The 18906-nt window shown below is 51.6% G+C and overlaps 1 protein-coding gene across 9 annotated transcripts in view; it reads right to left on the bottom strand.

Annotated features, from left to right (window-relative positions):
- Window positions 1-18906, bottom strand: part of HIVEP3 (HIVEP zinc finger 3) — a 503326-nt gene that overhangs the window by 111919 nt on the left and 372501 nt on the right. For 2 of the 9 annotated variants that reach the window (XM_059046150.2, XM_059046168.2), the window contains exon 1: window positions 17512-17623. The exons of 6 other annotated variants lie outside the window; for them this stretch is intronic. The gene's annotated coding sequence lies outside the window, so the exon portion shown is untranslated. Of the gene's footprint in view, window positions 1-17511; window positions 17624-18418; window positions 18553-18906 lie in introns of those variants that run through there. One more of the 9 variants, XM_059046159.2, reaches the window with a different exon arrangement.

Raw genomic sequence — 18906 nt, 5'->3', positions numbered from 1 at the left:
GTTTCTGCTGTATAACAAAGTGAATCAGCTATACAACAAAGTGAATCAGCTACACATATACATATATCCCCATATCTCCTCCCTCTTGCGTCTCCCTCCCACCCTCCCTATCCCACCCCTCTAGGTGGTCACAAAGCACCGAGCCGATCTCCCTGTACTATGCAGCTGCTTCCCACTAGCTATCTATTTTACGTTTGGTAGTGTATATATGTCCATGCCACTCTCTCACTTCGTCCCAGCTTACCCTTCCCCCTCCCCATGTCCTCAAGTCCATTCTCTACATCTGCGTCTTTATTCCTGTCCTACCTCTAGGTTCTTCAGAACTTTTTTTTTTTTTTTAGATTCCATATATATGTGTTAGCACACGGTATTTGTTTTTCTCTTTCTGACTGACTTCACTCTGTATGACAGACTCTAAGTCCATCCACCTCACTACAAATAACTCAATTTCATTTCTTTTTATGGCTGAGTAATATTCCATTGTATATATGTGCCACATCTTCTTTATCTATTCAGTTAACTGGCCTTTTGATTCTTGAAGGAATGCTCTCATTTGGTGGCAATTTCTGTGTCCTCATAAACCAGAGACTTAAAACACCCTTGCACACATTGGACCTTCTTTTCGATTTTAACAGTTGGGTGAGATAGGTCTTTCTCACTCTTGTCTTACAGATAAAGTGAGGCTCAGGGAGGTGAGGGGCTTGTTAAAGTCCCTCAACTAGTGTGTGGGAGGGGTGCTGCTGGCCCACAGGACATCACACCACGGCTGCCCAGAAGCTGGCCTTGCCTGACAGACAGGCAAGATACTTTAGTAAAGCAACACCCACCTCCCCATGCTTTTCCATACGCTTTCTCCATGCCTGTGGAAACATCCGGAGATGCACAGGGTGCAAAGCCATGCAGTGCACTGGTGGCAGGGAGACACCTAATTCCTACCAGACTCCTTCCAGGCCCACCATTCTAAAAAACAGGTGATGCTGAGAGGTGGACTTTGTCCAGGTACAGAAGGTTTTATTTCTGAAGATTCCAGCCTGTTCTGCCATCACAGAACTCCTTGCCTTTGAACCCTATCCAGGACAACAGGAGCTCTGCCCCCCAAGAGAGGGCAATGCCTCATTCCTCCTGGTCGCCCAGGCCCTACTGGCTGCAGGGCTCCTCCTCTGAGACTCTCAGTGAGGGCTGACTGCATGTGATCTGACTATCAAACAGGGAGGGAAAGAAGGTGAGGGCCCAGATCCCTGGAGAAGAAGGAACGAGGGCTGCAATTCTGGGCCCTCCTTCCAGCCTGTTGTTTTAAACACAATGATGGTGGTTAAAACCAGTACTCATGATTTCGTACTGGTACTTTAAGGATATACTAGTCCTGTCTTCCAAATTATACTGTAACCTCCTTAATGGAGGCCCCACGGTAGGACTGCTACATGCACTTGTGCAGTGCACAACCTGTACAACCATTCACAGCCCGTGACTTCCAACCCCTGGATAGCATTCATCATTGTTGTAATTAAAGAACTAACTGCCTCATTACTTACTCTTTCCTCACAGAATATAAATTCTCAGGGGAGGACCATACCCTGCTTGCCTTGTTCCCAAACTGAAGCCCAGCCCCTAGCACACTATTAACACAGAATAAGCACTCCATAAATATATGCTGGAGTAATAAAGTCATTCAGCCATTCACTCATGCATTTAATTGGAAGAAGAGCGGACCTGCCCTGGAGCTGAAGGGGAGAGACTTGGGTTCTGGTCCCAGCTCTACCGCCAGCATCCCCATGTGCCCTGGAGCAAGGCATTCCACTCTCTAGGCCTCAGTTTCTTCGTCTATTAAGGGAGTGCGGGCTTAGACTTCCCTACCACGTTTGCGTGACGCTGAGGGTGAGGATCTCCTGAAATTTTGCACCCTGGGCACTCAGCGAGTGCCTCACCCACATCCCAGCCCTGGTTCTCCATATTTCCTCTAGGCTTCCCCAGGTCTAGGCATGCAGGAAGTGTCTAAAGCAAGGGGAGAAGGGCTCCAGGCAGGGTGGTGACGTATGCCACAGTGGGAAGAGGAGCTATTGCTTCTGCACTCAGCTCTGGGAGAGAAAAGTAACACTGACAGCCACGCTCACCAGGACACAGTGTTGTCAAAGGCTTTCACACCAATCCTGTTTCCCTCCAGCCTCTCCATGAGGAAGGAGGGACGTGATCAGCCGAGGGCTGGAGTTACCGGATGCCACAGCCAGGACCGAATCCCAGGCACCCTGTGTTCAAGTCCAGGCCCTTTCAGCACACAGCACAGAGCATGGCTCTGACCAGTGGGGAGCACAACCAGCTTCAACAGGCAGAAGTCACTAATTCTTCCCCTAGGTTCTGGCAAAATGCCCAGCAAGTGGCTGGTGGCAGGATGGGGTGTGTGGGAGTAGAGGCAGCAGCAGCGTGCTGGTGGCTAAAGCAGACAACGCAAGGTCCTCAAGTGACAAGCCCCAGGAGTGGCACCAAGTGTCAGAGGAATGAGAAGTCACTTAGAGGGGACAGGACAGGGAGCCTAGAGGAAAAAGAGGGGACAGTCACTTGCTCACTCAGAGAGCAAGCTGGCCAGAGGTGACCCATGTACAGAGTGAGGCAACAGGCAAAAGAAAAGATCGTGGCTGCAGCTTTCCTCTCTGCAGACCTCTCCCCATGATAGTCTCAGCCTCCCCGGTCACTGCCTGCTGCTGCTGCTGTAACATACAACCATCAAACACAGTGGCTTAAAACAATGCAAACGCGTTCTCTTATAGTTCTGGAGGTCACAAGTCCAAAACGGGTCACTGGGCAATAATCAAGGTGCCGGCAGGGCTCTGTTTCTTCTGGAGGTTCTAGGGAGAGTCCATTTCCTCACCATTTCCAGTTTCTTGGGGCTGCCTGCATTCCTGGGCTCACAGCCGCTTCCTCCATCCTCAAAGCCAGCTATGGCAGTGGAGCCTCCCTCACATCACATCCCTGACACTGAGTCTCCTTCCCCTTCCACATCTAAAGCCCTTTGTGACTGCATGGGGCTCAAGTGGACAATCCAGGATAATCTCCCTATTTAAAAGTCAGCTAGGGACTTCCCTGCTGGCACAGTGGTTAAGAATCTGCCTGACAATGCAGGGGACATGGGTTCGAGCCCTGGTCTGGGAAGATCCCACATGCCGTGGAGCAACTAAGCCCATGCGCCACAACTACTGAGCCTGCGCTCTAGAGCCTGCGAGCCACAACGACTGAGCCCACATGCCACAACTACTGAAGCCCGCATGCCCGGAGCCCATGTCCCGCAACAAGAGAAGCCACTGCAATGAGAAGCCCCCGCACCACAACAAAGAGTAGCCCCTGCTCGCTGCAACTAGAGAAAGCCTGCGCACAGCAATGAAGACCCAACGCAGACAAAACTAACTAACTAAATAAATTTATTTTAAAAATTCAGCTAATTAGCAACCATAATTCCATCTGCAAACTTTTTTTTTTTTTTTTTGCAGTACGCGGGCCTCTCACTGTTGTGGCCTCTCCCGTTGGGGAGCACAGGCTCTGGACGCACAGGCTCAGCGGCCATGGCTCACGGGCCCAGCCGCTCCACGGCATGTGGGATCTTCCCGGACCGGGGCACGAACCCGTGTCCCCTGCATCGGCAGGTGGACTCTCAATCACTGTGCCACCAGGGCAGCCCCCTTCTGCAATCTTAATTCCTCTTTGCCATGTAATGTATTCACAGGCTCTAGGAATGAGGATGGGGACGTCTTCTGAAGTCCGTTTTTCTGCCTACCTACCACACTGCACAGAACACATCTCCCCCAAATACAGCTCCAGGAGAAAGGCAGCCCAGGCAGAGAGAGAAGGAGATGGGGGTGGGGTGGGGTGGGGAGGGGAGGGGGCAGACACACACTCTCACCCTGCCAGCAGCAGTGGCGGCAGCTTTCTGGCTGGCTGCTTAGTGTACATCACTCTTGAAAAACTCGTCATGTTTCCACACTGAACTGGGCACGTGCAGTTTCCACAGTGACTGCAGGAGCAGAGCCAGAAATAGTCCCACTGAGATGGCAAACATTCCTTCCCGGTACCACTCACTCTCTCACTCTCACTGCCCCCAACCCTGTGGCACTGCAGGCATGGGAGGTCCCAGCAGGTCCCTGCAGTGTCCCAACCTTTCCTTCTCTGACCTCTCGCCACCAGCACTGAGATCCACTGGGCACCCCCGTGGGCTTGAAGCCCATGATGCTCTGATCTTGCCCCATCCTTGGTCCTCTGGGATGTGACTGGGCCCTGCTCTGAGGTAGCAGGTCCCACAGAAGGAAGCAGCCAGAGGCCCACTCACACCCGCTCAGCTGTTCCCCTCCCTGACTCTGCTCCAGGTGAGCCCTGCCAGCCTGTTCTACATTCCCACTCTGGGACTCCCACCTGGGAATCTCGGTCGAAACCATGCCCCTCACTCCACCAGGGAGTTTCTCTCTTAGAAGACCTCACCCCCTGCAGGGGCTAAAAAAATTGTTGAAATATATAGACCCACAAATATCCGGGCCTCACCGTCCACAGCACTCACTCATGCTACATGGTGTTTCTAGGGCCCGGGGAAATCTCTGCCATGACTGTTAACTTCTCATGTTTTACATCCTATCCCATCAAAGGAAAACAAGAGTCACCATACCTTCTATAGATACATGCAAGGCACTGTGCTAAGTATTTTGCATGCACTAGTTCATTTCATCCTCACCTCAACTGCTATGGTCCCCATTTCACAGGGAAGAAACTGAGACTCAAAGAAGGGAAACAACTTGCCAGGGTCACACGGCCAGAAAGTGGTAGGGCCGGACGGGAGCCCGAGGGGCCAGACCCCCAAGGCTAGGCTGTAGCCATCTATCATGTTGGGGGGCGGGGTGGCCAGAGGACGCACACAGATGACCCATGCTAATGCTAAATGAGATGTTCCAAATTGCCTCTTGGAAAGCTCTGAGCCACTCCAGGCATCTCCAGTTTTGTCTCTCTGTACATGCTGTACAAGATTTTATTGGGGCCACAAAGAAGTGAGAACTTTCCAAAGAAGTTTGGAAATCACCGACCGTAGCCAACCCTATCCTGTACTGATGACAAGCCCGAGGCTCAGGAATAGACGTGACTCGCCCAGCAGCAGGGCAGGCCTCCGTGCCAGAACTGGAGAGCTCTGCCCATTTCTCCTGGTCCTCGAGGGAACAACCATTTTCCACCATTCAGCCCTTTGTGTCTCTTGGCACAGAATTTAGAACCAGATGTGGTGTGAGTCGTGGCCCCTGCTTTGACAGTGCTGCAGACTTGCCGGCTTGGCGGTGGGAACGTTGTCTCCGTGTCCTCGTCTGTGAAGCAGGGTGTGTGTGGATGCACAAGGGCAGGCACAGGCCTGCTGTGAATCCGCTGGGATCGAGAACAACAGCTCTCAGCCCTGAGCCACTGCGACCAGAGACGGCAAGAGCCCTACACTAAGAACCGAAAGGCTCATGCCAAGTCCCAGCTTTGATACTCGCCACTGTGGATCCTGAGCCACCCGTTTGACTTCTCTGAGTCTTTCCCTTGGAGATTAAAATGTCTCCTTAAGGGGTCTGTATGAGTTTGAAATTAGGTAACACTTGGAATTGCTGGAGGCACTAGCATCCCCTCAGAGGTGGAACCCAGACTGATGCTACAGCTGTGGGTAGGGCCCAGGAATATGCATTATCCGCCCCCTCCTCCCTACCCCCAGAATTCCACTGCAGGTTGTCAACAGACCACACTTTGAGAAATCACTCTAGAAAACGCTCAGTATGTGTTTGTAAAAGAGACGAATCCGTGAACATCTGTTGAGCTGCACATGGCTGCTGGAAGACATGGGCTGAAGGAAATAAGTAATTTTCTCCAAATACACTTCCTGTGAAGCCCAAACGATGGGAACTGGGTTGAGGCTTCTAGGACTGGGAGGATGAGGCAATAACAGCTCCCTTCCCAGGGGAGCAGACATGAACTCTACCTGTCAGACTGGGAGAGACCTGGCTGGAAGGTCATGCCCGGGGCCTCAAGGTCAAACGTTGGGTGGGGTGTTCCAGGGAGCCCTCTGGGGACTAGTTCCAGAACCCGTTCTCTTCGGCATCTCCATGCAGACAAGAAAAAAAAGAACTGAAAATATGCTCATTAAATCTGCATCTGGCACCCAATTTGGCAGGGTTGCCAAAATTCTGTAAGACTAGAATTAAATTAGCAAATTGGAAGTGAAATGATTTTAAGCAGACATGATGGAATTCATCAAAGCCAGGTGGAGGCTAGTGGGGGAAGGGACCCAGGAAAGCCCACACACCCGCCTGGGAGTGGGAAAGCCTGGCCATGAGTGGAAACAGAAAAGAAACAAACCAGTGAGCAGACCTGACCCAAATGATAAGATTCACCCTCGGAATGTGCTTGGTGACAAAGCCGGCCCCACGCTGGGAGGTGGTGAGAGGCTCCTTCTGGGAGACAGGAGGTGTGGCCTGCAGCAACCAGTGAAGGAAGGCAGCCTTTTTTCACAAGGAGACCAAGAAGAAAGGACCCAGGGAACGGCTGGGAAATGAAACAGGGTGGGTTCCCCAGACCAGGGGCTCCATGAGGGCAGGCACTGGGGTGCTTGTCCAGCTTGTGATCACCATTGCGTGTTTATTGAGCTCGCAGTCTGGGGAAAACACTGGGATGGACTCAGAGGGGCAGGGTGGCCCAGAGTCTATGGAGGGAGGGCCAAGAGGACAGAAGCATTTATTGGGTACTTAGTAAGCATCAGGCACTGTGTTAGATGTTTGCCAAGCATGATCTCATTTCATCTTGTCAATAATCCTGTGCTATAAAGATTAGTCTTTGCTCTTCATTTTCTTGGGCTTTCTTTTTTGTTTTCTTTGTTTAAAAATATACATATTTTTAAAAATACAGAAGTAATTAAAGGAAAATATGGACCAGTCCCCCTTCACCCTCCCAATTTCTACTCCCCAGATGAAACTACCACTAACAGTTCCCTGGTATTTTCCCATGCTCTTTCCATGAACACAGAAACACATCTACATGTGCACACACATATATAACTATTTGTTTCTGTATAAAAATGGGATCAGATTAAACATATCGCACAGAAACCTTTTTCCAGTTAAAAGCATGTTGTAAATGTCCTCCCATGTCAGGACCTATAGATTCACTCCTTTCTTTTTAAATGGCCGTAAAGTATTCCACAGTACAAATTCACCATAATTTTCTAAAGCACCGTCTCTGCTGTACATTGAGGTCATTTTTAAGCTCTCTCAACTGCAAACAACACTGCAAGGGAACACCCTTATGTGTGTGTGTGTGTGTGTGTGTGTGTGTGTGTGTATCTTTGTGTACATGTGTGTTTCCATAGCTGGTGAATTTCGGGATCAAGGCTGGTATGTGCCTTTATCATTTTCACTGATACCAATTTAGGCTCACAAGTCCCCTTGACCCTCGCCAGCACTAGATTGTCTCTATTTTTTCACATTTTTGCCATCTATAAGCATTTTTATTTATCATCCTTTGTTTTTTAGTACCTAGAGCATTAGTCATATGTTTATGAGCCATTTTCACTTCTCTGTAAACTACCTGTTTACATCTTTGCACACTTTTTTCAACTTCGTTGTTTTTTTAGTTGGTTGATGGAATTCTCATCCTAAGAATAACAACACATAGCTTTCTATGCAGGAGGCACTGCTCTAGGCTCCCCGCAAGTTTCACAGCATTGAATCAAAACCCCAAGAGGGAAGTAGGAGCGTCAATTCATGTTTACGGCCCAGGAAAGAGAGGCTCAGAGACTTCAAATGACGTCTGAGGTCACACATGTCTGATGAGGGACAGGCCAGAGTCTGAGGGCCTCGCTGAACCAACCGTTTCATCCTCAAATGAGATATCTGAAAAGCTCCCTCTCCCCGACATCTAATCTAAAGAGAAAGAAAATTCCTTCCTTAAATTTTCCCTCTTTCTGTTATTTATCCTTCACATTATTTGTGGAGTCTAAGTACATATTGATATAATATGCCAGGTAGGAAACTGAGGTTCAGTTCCTAACAGAGGCAATCACAAAATGGAATTGGACCCTGTACCTGAGACGGGACACGGACGTGTTGGGAACATGCCTGGAGGAGTGAGAAGCAGGGCTTAGGTGGGGGCAGAATTTACGCATATGGGGGTAAAGAGTCAGGGGACGTGGAAGCTGAGGTGGGACCCCAGCTGGGAAGGGGCTGGCAGGCAGTTTCCAAAGGTCAGGTCGGCAACTTACAGGACTCTCCCCTGGGGGCAACATGGGATGAGAAAGTCTGGTACCAGGGAGTGGGGTGAGGATTAGCTTAGCTAGAAATCATCACTTAGTCAAAGAGCGATCCCACCTAGCCTGGCATGTCCAATGACCTGGTACTGGGAGCAGTAAAGATGCTCATCTTACAGGGTGACAAACACACCTGTGTATGTGGAAGTGCTGGGGATCCCTTGTGTGAAAACCACACCTGACAGAGGCGGAATTTGGGGCTTCAGCAGCATTTTTAAAAAAGAGATTCTTTTTTAGCTCCCAAAATACCAATGTCGCAGGTGGGTTTCTGGGTTAGAGACCCATCACTGAGCTGTCACATGGCTTGGCTACCCTCATCTCAGGGAACACACGCAGTACTTCAGTCTCCCTTGGACACAGTACACAACGGAGGGGGAAGGATCATCTGCATGCCATTTGCCATTTTTCTTCTGAGAAAAGGGCAGTCAAGTTAACAAAATAGGAAAAAAAAAATGTGGGAAACTGACTTGCTAAAACGAACATGCAGAAACAAGTTTCAGAGTCACAATTTAGCATTCATTTTGGGGTGTTTTTTTTTCAGCTTTGACCTCAGATAACTTTAGTGTTTCCCAAAATGCTTCTGTATAGCACTCTAGTTCAGCGAACTTATATATGTATACATCTTCCGTATCAGACAGACACACACACTTATATAAAATCTATTCCTTATATGTACATATATAAGTATATATATAAAGCCATTTGTGTATATATATGAGTTCTCTGATCAATCAAGCTTGGAAAACTGCACACAGAGCACTTTTATTTTCTCCCTGTAACACATCTTTCCATCCATGGCACTTGTGTTCTAGAAAACACACTATGGGAAATGCCGGACCTCTTTATTTCACAAGATCAGAGCCTGCTTAAAATAAAGTCTATCTGGGAGTGGCTGCCCTACTCTTTTAAACATTAGATGCTTTCTAACAGACTCGTGGTGATGGTTTCCTGTCCATTTGAGCATCTTCTGCCTGTCCTATATTTCAGGGCTACACCAACCAAATGCCCACATGCCAAGGAACAAGCCCTCTGGAAACCATTAGGAGACCAGGTCACCCAGACAGGCTAAGCTGTGTCTCCCGGGCAGTTGCACAGTGAGGCTGGACCAATCACTTGCTCTGGACTCAGTGGTTTTCAGCCAGAGGGACTGATCCCCAGCCCGCTTGCTTTGTGAGTAGGAAATCATGGCAAGGAAGCCCTTGACCCTGCTCTCTTTCTTTCGTTCCAGGAGACACCATTCCCTGGCCCTGATGTTTTCCACCATAAGAGAAAACCAGCGTTACACCTTCCCTCTCTGATTCTGTTCTCACCACCTCCCGCCACTCTTTCACTGCCATTACTCACCCCGATTCATAGAGTCACATGAGGCAGCCCTACAAATAAAACTAGGTTTCCATCTGTCTGCTACAGCATCAAGTGAGAATGAGTTGGTGACCTTTCATCACATATAAAGGGCATACTTGGTATAGCCTAAAATATAGGTTATACGGTATACGAGAAGTTCACCTGGGGGCAGCCTCGGGGGGGAGACACCTCCTCCATTCCTCTTCCAGCGTGGTTACAGGCATTGGTTTATAATTTTGCTCCTTCTCACACAGGCAACTCTAGGGATGATTAGTAGCAGCAGGGATTCAATTACTTGATGACCCATTATGGCTCTCCTCATTAACCTGAGGAGGCTGGTGAGTCGGAGTGTATGTGGATTTATTCATTTATTTTTGGATAAATTTTTCACTTTGGAACAATCCTATATTGACAGAAAAATTGCAAAGATAGAAGAGGGTTCCCATACACCCTTCACCCAGCTTCCTTTAACGTTAATACCTTCCATATCCAAGGTACTCCTGTCAAGTGGAAATTGACACTCATACATTACTATTAACTCAACTACAGACTTTATTCATATTTTCACCAGTTTTCCCACTAACGTCCATTTTCTGTCCCAGGATCCCATTCAGGATCCCATATTGCATTTAGTCATCATATCCTCTATGGGGGGGTTTTTTGTTTTTTGGGGGTTTTTTTTGTTTTTTTTGCGGTACACAGGCCTCCCACCACTGGGGCCTCTCCCGTTGCGGAGCACAGGCTCCGGACGCGCAGGCTCAGTGGCCATGGCTCACGGGCCCAGCCGCTCCGCGGCATGTGGGATCCTCCCGGACCGGGGCACGAACCCGTGTGCCCTGCCTCTGCAGGCGGACTCTCAACCACTGCGCCACCAGGGAAGTCCTAGTCTATGGTTTTATTTTGGTTCTCAAAAAAATAAATATCATCCTCGGCTTCATGCAAGGTGGTATGCTGGTGCCCAGCTGCCCCGCAGGGAGAAACACTGATCTGATGGGTGGCAGAGTCTGGGTTTGAATGTCCACTTTGTCCCTCACTTGGGATATGGTCCTGGGCTTGTCACTCCATATATAGAGTTCTCAGGTTCCACATCTGCAACATGGAGATGATACCTTTACATTGTTAGAGGACTGAATAAGACAGTCTCTGTGGACAGGCGTTTTGAAGGTTTAAAGACCCATTCACTTAGAGTCGTATCCAGCTCACTGTTATTATCATGAATGCAGGTGTAACGAGGATCATGAATCAGACTTGGTATCCTGTGTCTAAAGCAGGATGGCCCAGAGACTGAGCTGCCTGACTGAGCTGACCATTTGAGCCTCAAGTGAGATCTTTCCATAGGCTCTCAGGTACACCGTAGAGAAAGACAGCTCTGCTTAAATTAGTGTATTCATTTCTATACTTCCTTCAAGGTTCTGCTCAAACGTCACCTTAGTGATAACTTCTCCGACCATCCTGCATACAAGAGCCCCCGTATCCTTCCCCTGGCATTCTCTGAACTTCTTACCCTACTTGCTTCTCCTCCATGGCACTTAACCCATTTGACGTCTTACACATTTATGAGCTCCTTTGTTCACCGTATGCCTCCCTCTGCTATAGTCCCTAAGCTCCAGGAGAGCACTGCCTGTTGTCTGTTTTGTTCACTGCTGCATATCCCTGTGCCTAGAACTTGGGACGTTCGGTAAATGACTGGATTCCCAGTGTCACTCTGCAACCTCTTGCCTCCATCCTGATCATCTGAAAACAAACTCTTCCCATCCAAACACACTATTGAATTCAAGTGAGAGAAAAGCTATTTGTCAAGCAGGTGGCTTTGAGCCTTCTGGGTCTTCTTTAAGGGAGAAAAAAGGAGTGACGCCCTTCTTTTAATTTAATTTCATGCTATTAATGTCCCTTCATCTGCCTCCCCTCCCATGAGCAGCTCTGCCAATTAGAAACCAGAGTCTGTCTGCTGGCTTCTCCACATGATCAATTCCAGTAGAGCCCAGGCTAGAAAAAACTGGTGAAACCCCCATACCCCACCAGCCCACTCCATTATTGAGGCGACTCAGTGTGCACACCAAAGGTCCATGGGCTTCTCAGGGCAGGAAGATGCCAGGGGATCTGGAAGACTGGCCTCAGTGAGGACACTGAGATTCAGAGAGGGGAGGGAACTGGCAATTGACACACCAGTGACCTGGTGGCAGGTCCTGGACAGAACCCAGGACTCCTGGCTCTGCATCCTGGCCCTGATTCCTCTTGGGCTGGAACCACCTCCCCAGGCCCACTTTTCACCAAGGGACATGTGCTTATTTCCTTGAGCTCCGGGCAGGCTGTCTGCCTGCCCCTGCCCATTCCCGGGGACAAAATGATCTTGGGCAGCAGTGGGTAGAGGTCACGTTCCAAAAGTATCAAAGCACAGGACAGTAAAGAGCCAGACAGAAAGGAAATGGGGGTCACATTTACTGACAGCCAGGTACTCTTTATCATCATCTCACCTCACACTCACAGTGCCCTACAACAAAGGTGCCATAACCACATTAGATAAGCGAGGAAAAGGAAACACAGAGAAATTGAAAAATGCAGCGACTCACACAGAGTCGCTGGCAGAGCCAGCAGCAGAGTGGAGTTCCTCCTGGTTCTGAAGCCCTGTCCTCTACCCGCCTGCTCTAGTAGAGACTCTAAAACTTTGACAGCACTCCAGAGAGGAGTGGGGCCTCAAAACACCAAGATCTGCCTCTGGTGAAGTAGCCAGAACAATCCCATTCTAGAGATGAGGAAACTGACATCTGGAGAGGAAATGCAACTTGTCTATGCCACATGGCTAGTGAGTGGTTGGATCAGCTAGACTCTTGAGTTTCGTGAGGACGCAGGCGCACTCCTAGTGCTCAGCCCCGCACTGAGCCCACGGAAGGACTCCACCCACTGCCAAAGAATAAATGAATGAATGACAGAGTAGGTTAGAAGTGCAATGTTCTGTGACTCCCACAAGCCCACGTGCTTGCCTCTCAACTGCCTCCACACAGTGACCTCAGGAACGGGAGACCAGGCTGACGTAGGTGAGCACAGCCTGAACTCAACACTGACCTTCAAACCCCACGTCCCCCCGCTCTGAGCCCATGGATCTGTCAGAGGTGTGCAGAGTGAGGCCGGCCCTGGTTCCCACGCAGCCCGTGGCTCCCCACCAGAGCCGGAGCTGAGCTACGAAGAGGTGTGGGAAGATGGAGGAGCTGGTAGTTCTTTGACCCAAGGGCTGGTGTTTACAATATGGAGTGGACTCTCTTCTCAGAAGTCTGGTGTTTGGAGAAAATTGGTCTATTTTTATTAAACTCTTTAGTAGCAACCAGCTCACAAATACTGTAGCTGTTTTTATTATTATAATTCATTTTTCATAATAATAACTGAAACTATTGTTTCCTGTTCACCTACTACGTGCCAGGCACAGATATCTCATAAGATATCTGACATAGATGGTCTCCTGTAATCCACCCAGCCACCCTGTAGGGAAGAGTGAGCAGTTGAGGAAACTGAGGCTTGGAAGAGATAAAGGAACTTGGCCAAGGTACCTGCTAGAAAGCAGGAGATGCAAACTCAGGTTTGTGGGGCTCTACAGCTCATGTTCCTCCCACATGGCTGATGTGAGCTGGGGACAAAGGGGTTAGAGCCACAGCTAAGGAGGCAGATGGAGGGCCTGCCAGACTTCCCAGGCATCCAGCCGGCCAGGCTTCTCATCCACAGGCTGAACTCCTAGCACCAGGGGGCTTCTCCACATGCCTAGATGCCATCCCTAGAAGCTCTGAATCAGACAGTGGGGGTAGAACTAGGAACTCTTCCATTACAAGCCCTCAGGTGACAGGAAAGGACACTCTTGGTTAAACCACTGCTCTCAACTCTCCTCAGGAGGTCATTCTTTCACATCTACATGCTCTTCCAGAAGGTTCCAACATGTTTAAGATATTCGTTGAATGCTTTACAAAGGATATCACGCCTCAGAACCTGAGACCTTACAATTTTAGGATTCTCAACAAAGCAACAATAATTCTGATCACCTACAGATGGGGTATGAAGGTCTGTCTTTATTAACCATGACAATTATTCCCAAACAGCGTGATGTTTATGAAAAGGACTTGGGAGCACAAAGTCCTGGGTTAGTCCTTTACTAGCTGTGCAACCTTAGGCAAATCAATTCAACAGCATAGTTATTCAAAGCTCTGGGCTGGGAAGAATGAAGATACAGGAGTGGACCAGAAAAGCCACAGTGCTTTTAGCTCTGGGTTCCTCATCTGTAAAATGGGAACCAACAGCTACCAAGTGCCTACGATGGCATGCCAAGCCCTGACATGCTGATTCTCACTTCACAGCCCCAAGGCTTCAGGAAGTAGGCTCTCCTGTGCACTGCTCTGCGACTGAGGAAGCAGGGATTCGGGGGTGAAGCGGCTTGGGGGTGAGCCTGAAGCAGCATGTGGCAGTATCTGACGTCTCTCTGCCCAGCGCTACCATCCCCCCTTCTTAACCCTCCCCCACTTGGCAGATGAGTCCACAGGAGAGAGTGCTCTGCAGCCCATCAGGAACCACACAAATGTATGACATCATGGTTATTAATAATGGAAGTGGCACAACTAATTCACGATCCCTCCAGATGGACCACCTGAACTGTTGTGAACCTCCTGCACACAGAGCATCAGATTCTATTATGGCAGAGCTGGGAGGGGTCTTAGGAGCCCAACCCTCTCCTCATTTATAGGGGTGGGGGGGCAGACAAGATGGGAAGGCAGCCCTCTTAGATAGCCGAGGCAGCCCTACACCCCAAAGCCCAGGATGCACCAAGTTTGGTTTTGTGATTGTACCACAAAGACAATCAGGTCCCAGACCAGACACCAGCCAATGCCCCCTTCAAAGGTGCTGGTAAGGGAATCAGCAGTGGCCACAAGTGTGGCCTCTTCACAGACCCTCAGCCCTGCTCCTTCATGCGGTGGGGCCTTTGTACCTGTTGTTCTTCTGCTTGGAATACTCCTTTCCCAGATCTTGGCATGGCTATCACTTTTTTTTATGGTTCAGGTCTCAGGATAAATGTCAACTCCTCCGAGAGAGGATGCCCTAGGGCCGTCTTCGGCTTCCCCCGTTCCTCCCTGACACTCTCCATCACACTGCCTGTTGGAGTTTCTTCACGGTGTGTATCACCAGTGAGCATTACCTTGTCCATTATGATTCATTCTCTCTTCCCACTGGAATGCAAGCATTGCCTTAAAAAGGTGCCTAGGTCCCAGTAGGCACTCAGCAAACATGCTCAGCGAATCCACCTGGATGTCTGCCTGGGTCACGGGCATCCTAGCAGCCAGTAGTCCCTCACTCTCTCACTCATTCACTCATTCAATAAATGCTTATTGAACGTCTCCTCTGTGCCAGGCGTACTCCTAGGAGCTGGGCATTCCAATCCAACTAATGAGACCAAGCCTTTGCCCTAACCGAGCTTTGAGAGTTGATTAAAACAAACGACACAATAGAAGCCAGAGCTGTTTCAGCCATATCATGTGTGACCAGACAATAGCTGATGGAAAAAAGGTGGGGGGATAAGTATGGCAGAAAATGGGAGAAATGGGAAAACACTGGGGAAATGCAAACATCAGACTGGCCCTGCCAGGGCCTCCAACGTGCTCAATACTCATCTTGGGGAGCTGGTGCCAGGCACACGCCCCCAGCTCTACGGACATGAGAAAAAGGGGACGTGCCCATTGCCACTAGTGCCTCCTGGCTGCAGCCTAGAGCACACAGGATGGCTATGTGTGTGAGTGTGTACAGGAGTGGCTATGTGCATGTACAGAGACAGGTGTGTGCATGTGTAGGAGTGTGTGTGCGGGTGTAGGGGCACAGGTGTGAATGAGTATACGGGGTCGAGTGTGTGAGCATGGGTGAGAGCGTAGGGAGACAGGGATTTGTGTTTGGAAGTGGACGTGTGAGTGTATAGGAGTGCGTGTGTGTGTGTGTGTGTGTGTGTGTGTGTGTGTGTGTGTGTGTGTGGACTCTGTTGCCATTACTCTTCACCACAACCTCCACATCTGGTAGAACTTTACATACTAAAGTCTCCCTCCGCCCCCAACAAATGACGCATAGTAGGTACCGGATCATCATTGAATCCATTTAAATCTTTATGTTTGCCAAATGTATTCTGCAGAGTGTCCACATAAAGCAGCAGAAGAGACCTGTCAACTTCTGGATGTAACCAAATGGGATGAGAGCACTGGATGAGGAGTCTGGGTTCTGGTCCCTGCTTTACCACTAACTACCGGGTGATCTTGGACCACTGTTTAGCTGTGATCTCAGATAAGGAACTCAACTCCTCTGGGCCTCTGCTTACTCTTCATTCAAGAAGGCAAGTAGAACTTAGCAACTGGACGACACCACATCATGTCTATTGGTAGCTCCAGAAGCACTGTTTCCTGGAAGAACAAGCATGTGTAACCCGAAAAGGGCTACAGGGTCAACCAGGGAAATGCTGGGTTTGACAATGTTAAACGGGTTTTTTAATTGCAGTACTTCTCAAAGCCTTTAATTTGCCAATATGGATTATGATTGGCCAGAAGGGTTATAGAGAGCTTGCAGAATTTGCCAGACTAACTAGGATAGGGAAATCTTACTCGTGGCACAGCTTTCAGAACTAATGTTTCACAGAACATACTTTGGGGAATCTGCTAGCAGGCTCACGGGACACTTGTTAATGCCCCCTTTCTTGCAGATGACAGAAGTGGCGTTCAGTCTCCCTAAATCACAGAGCAGAGCCATGGCAAACACCGGCCCAGAATCATCCAAACCACAGTAACTGGCATGTGCACAGGGCTCTATATCTACAGAACATTTTCACTTATATGATCTCAATTTTCCCTGACAACATTCCTCTGAGGACCCTCATCCCCATTTTCCAGATGATAAAATGGAGCCCAAAAGATATTAAGGAATCTGCCCAGAGCCACTAAATGATGGACCCATTACTTGCCTTTATCATTTTTCCCTATGACCTTGATCAAGTCGTCAATAACGACATACTATATTTTACAGATAAGCAACTGTAGCCATTTCACAGAACCCCCTGCCAGATGTCGAGGTGGACACACCTGCACCTGTTCTGCAGCAGCCACCACTGCTGTCCGGGATCCCAGGCAGCCTGCACTAGTTGAGAGGGGAGGGGAGGGTGCTCAGAGAAATGCCCATGGAGTGAGAGCTGCTCTGGAAACACCCAGGCTGGGAGGCCGGGACTAGCTCCCTGCCAGTCGCCACACCCTCCTGACCATGCCAGGTACATCCCCCTCGGCTATATCCCCGGTGCCAGGTGCCACTCTGCAAGGGGGCAAGAGGAGCCAGATCAGTGCTAGTTTAACTCACTCCCAGTAAGCCCGAGGAACCCAAGGCCCGTCTGCTGTGACAGTCTGAAACTGCCACCGCCTCCAGGGGGAAGCGTGGCTAGGGCTGCCAAAGTCATTCGGCAGTTCCCACCGGGGTGCTTTGTCCCGCCTTCTCCGGCAGTGCGAGGCCCAGGAGGCGCGGCGGGATGCGGGTCTGCTCGGGGCACAGGGGCCGAGTGAGGCTGTACCAGGCACGAGTGTGCGAGAGAAGTGTGAACGCGGGAACGCTGGTGTCAGCCCGGGGCGGTGACAGAAGTAGCGTCTGGGAAACGCAGGCGGAGAGCGCGTGCACCAGGCAACCCCAGGCTGCGGAGGAGTCCCGGAGGTCCGGGGAGTTGGCCCGACGCACTCCTGCCCGCGTGCCCGCGCCCAGCCCTCTCCCACCCACCCCACGCCGAAGGGTGCTCTCGCTGCCGGCCGGCAGGGCTGCTGGCGCGCTTGGCGGTGCCGGCTCCCTGCTGCCAGGCCGCGGCGGGGCGCGGGGCGCGGGCGCTCCCTGCTTACCTGCGGACGGCCGCGGCTCCGCGGCTCCGAGCTGGGCTGCGCCGGGCTGGTCTGGGCTGCGCGCCCTGCCTCCGCGAGGTTCAGCAGCGCCCGCTCGCTCGGCTCCGCCCGGCTCGGCTCCGCCCGGCGGTGCCCGGGGCGCTCGCTGGCGGCCCACGCGGCGCGGGGTGGGCGCGGGGCGGGCTGGCGGGCGGGCGCCGGCGGCGGGCGCGGCTCTGGGCCGCCCCGCGGCCGCTTGGAAGCTCCTTATTTGGGCAGTGATGTCAGGGGAAGTCGCAGGGGCAGGACCACCCACTTCTTTCCATTCACTCCCCAGAGTTTCCTGTCGCCGAGCCCGGGGGACCCCGGCGCCCGCGCGGGGCGCCTCTCCGGCCGGCTCAGCCCCGGCGTACCCAGCTTCGCTGCGCGTCGCTTGGGGTCCCCGGGCGGCCGGGTCCCGACAGGCGGGCGGCCGCCGGGGAGGGTCTGCGTCTGGGGAATCCCCGGCTCCCGGAGGCCGCAGGGAGGGTCTGTGAGGCGGCCTCCGCGGTGACAGGCCGTGTCACTCCGGGCGCCGCCCCTCCCTCCGCGCCCGCCCCGGCTCTCGCGCTGTCATTTCCTCCCGGGCCCTCCGGGAAGGGCAGTCAGGGAAGCCCCGGTCGCTGCCGCCGCCGCCGCCGCGCGGGGCCCCTACTCTGCAGCAGCCCTCCCGGCGGGCGTCCATCGTCGTCCCCAGAGTGCGCGGTCCCCGCCTTGCTCTCGTGTGCCAGCCCCACGCCGGGAAGCCCGCGCCTCCCAAGGCGGGAATATACCTTCAGGAGCGCTGGGCGGGGCAGGCCTGGCCGGGCTCCCTGGGCTCCAGCCTCAGGGTGAGGGTGGGGCCACCCCGGGGCTCCCCAAAGGCCTGACTTTGCCAGAAGCTACCTACCGGATCCCAGGTTTGGAACCTGAGCACATTGGTCCCCGCTTTGGCCAGCCCCCAGCCGGGCCCCCCACCGGGCTGCTTCCCGAGGGAGCAGAACGGCCAGGGCCTGGAGACCTCACCAGGATCTGTATTTTACAGATGCGGCACCCTGAGGTTCTGACTTGTCAGGTGATTCACCCGAGGTCAACTCTCTGCGGGACGGTGGCTCACCCTGGCTGACGCCAGGCTTGGCCTCTGCTGGCTGGGAACAACCTCAGGAAGTTCTGGGGCCTGGGGCCAAAGTCAGGACAAGAGTGAGGGAAGCTGAGTGCCCAGGGTGCCAGCTGAAGGAGGCACTCCCTCTCCAGGTCACAGAAGTTCAAGTACCCACAGGGTGACTGACTACTAAGCTGACCAGGGCTTCCACAAAGGCCTCGGAGGCCCCAGGCTTCCTCTGGCTCCAAAGTGATGGCCTCAAATTCAAGGCCCTGCCAGTCACAGGAGTAGGCTCC

Source organism: Kogia breviceps, chromosome 1, assembly GCF_026419965.1.
Source record: "Kogia breviceps isolate mKogBre1 chromosome 1, mKogBre1 haplotype 1, whole genome shotgun sequence".
Lineage (NCBI taxonomy): Eukaryota > Metazoa > Chordata > Mammalia > Artiodactyla > Physeteridae > Kogia > Kogia breviceps.
Note: the sequence above shows the minus strand (reverse complement) of the source record. Positions and strands in the feature narration are given on the sequence as shown.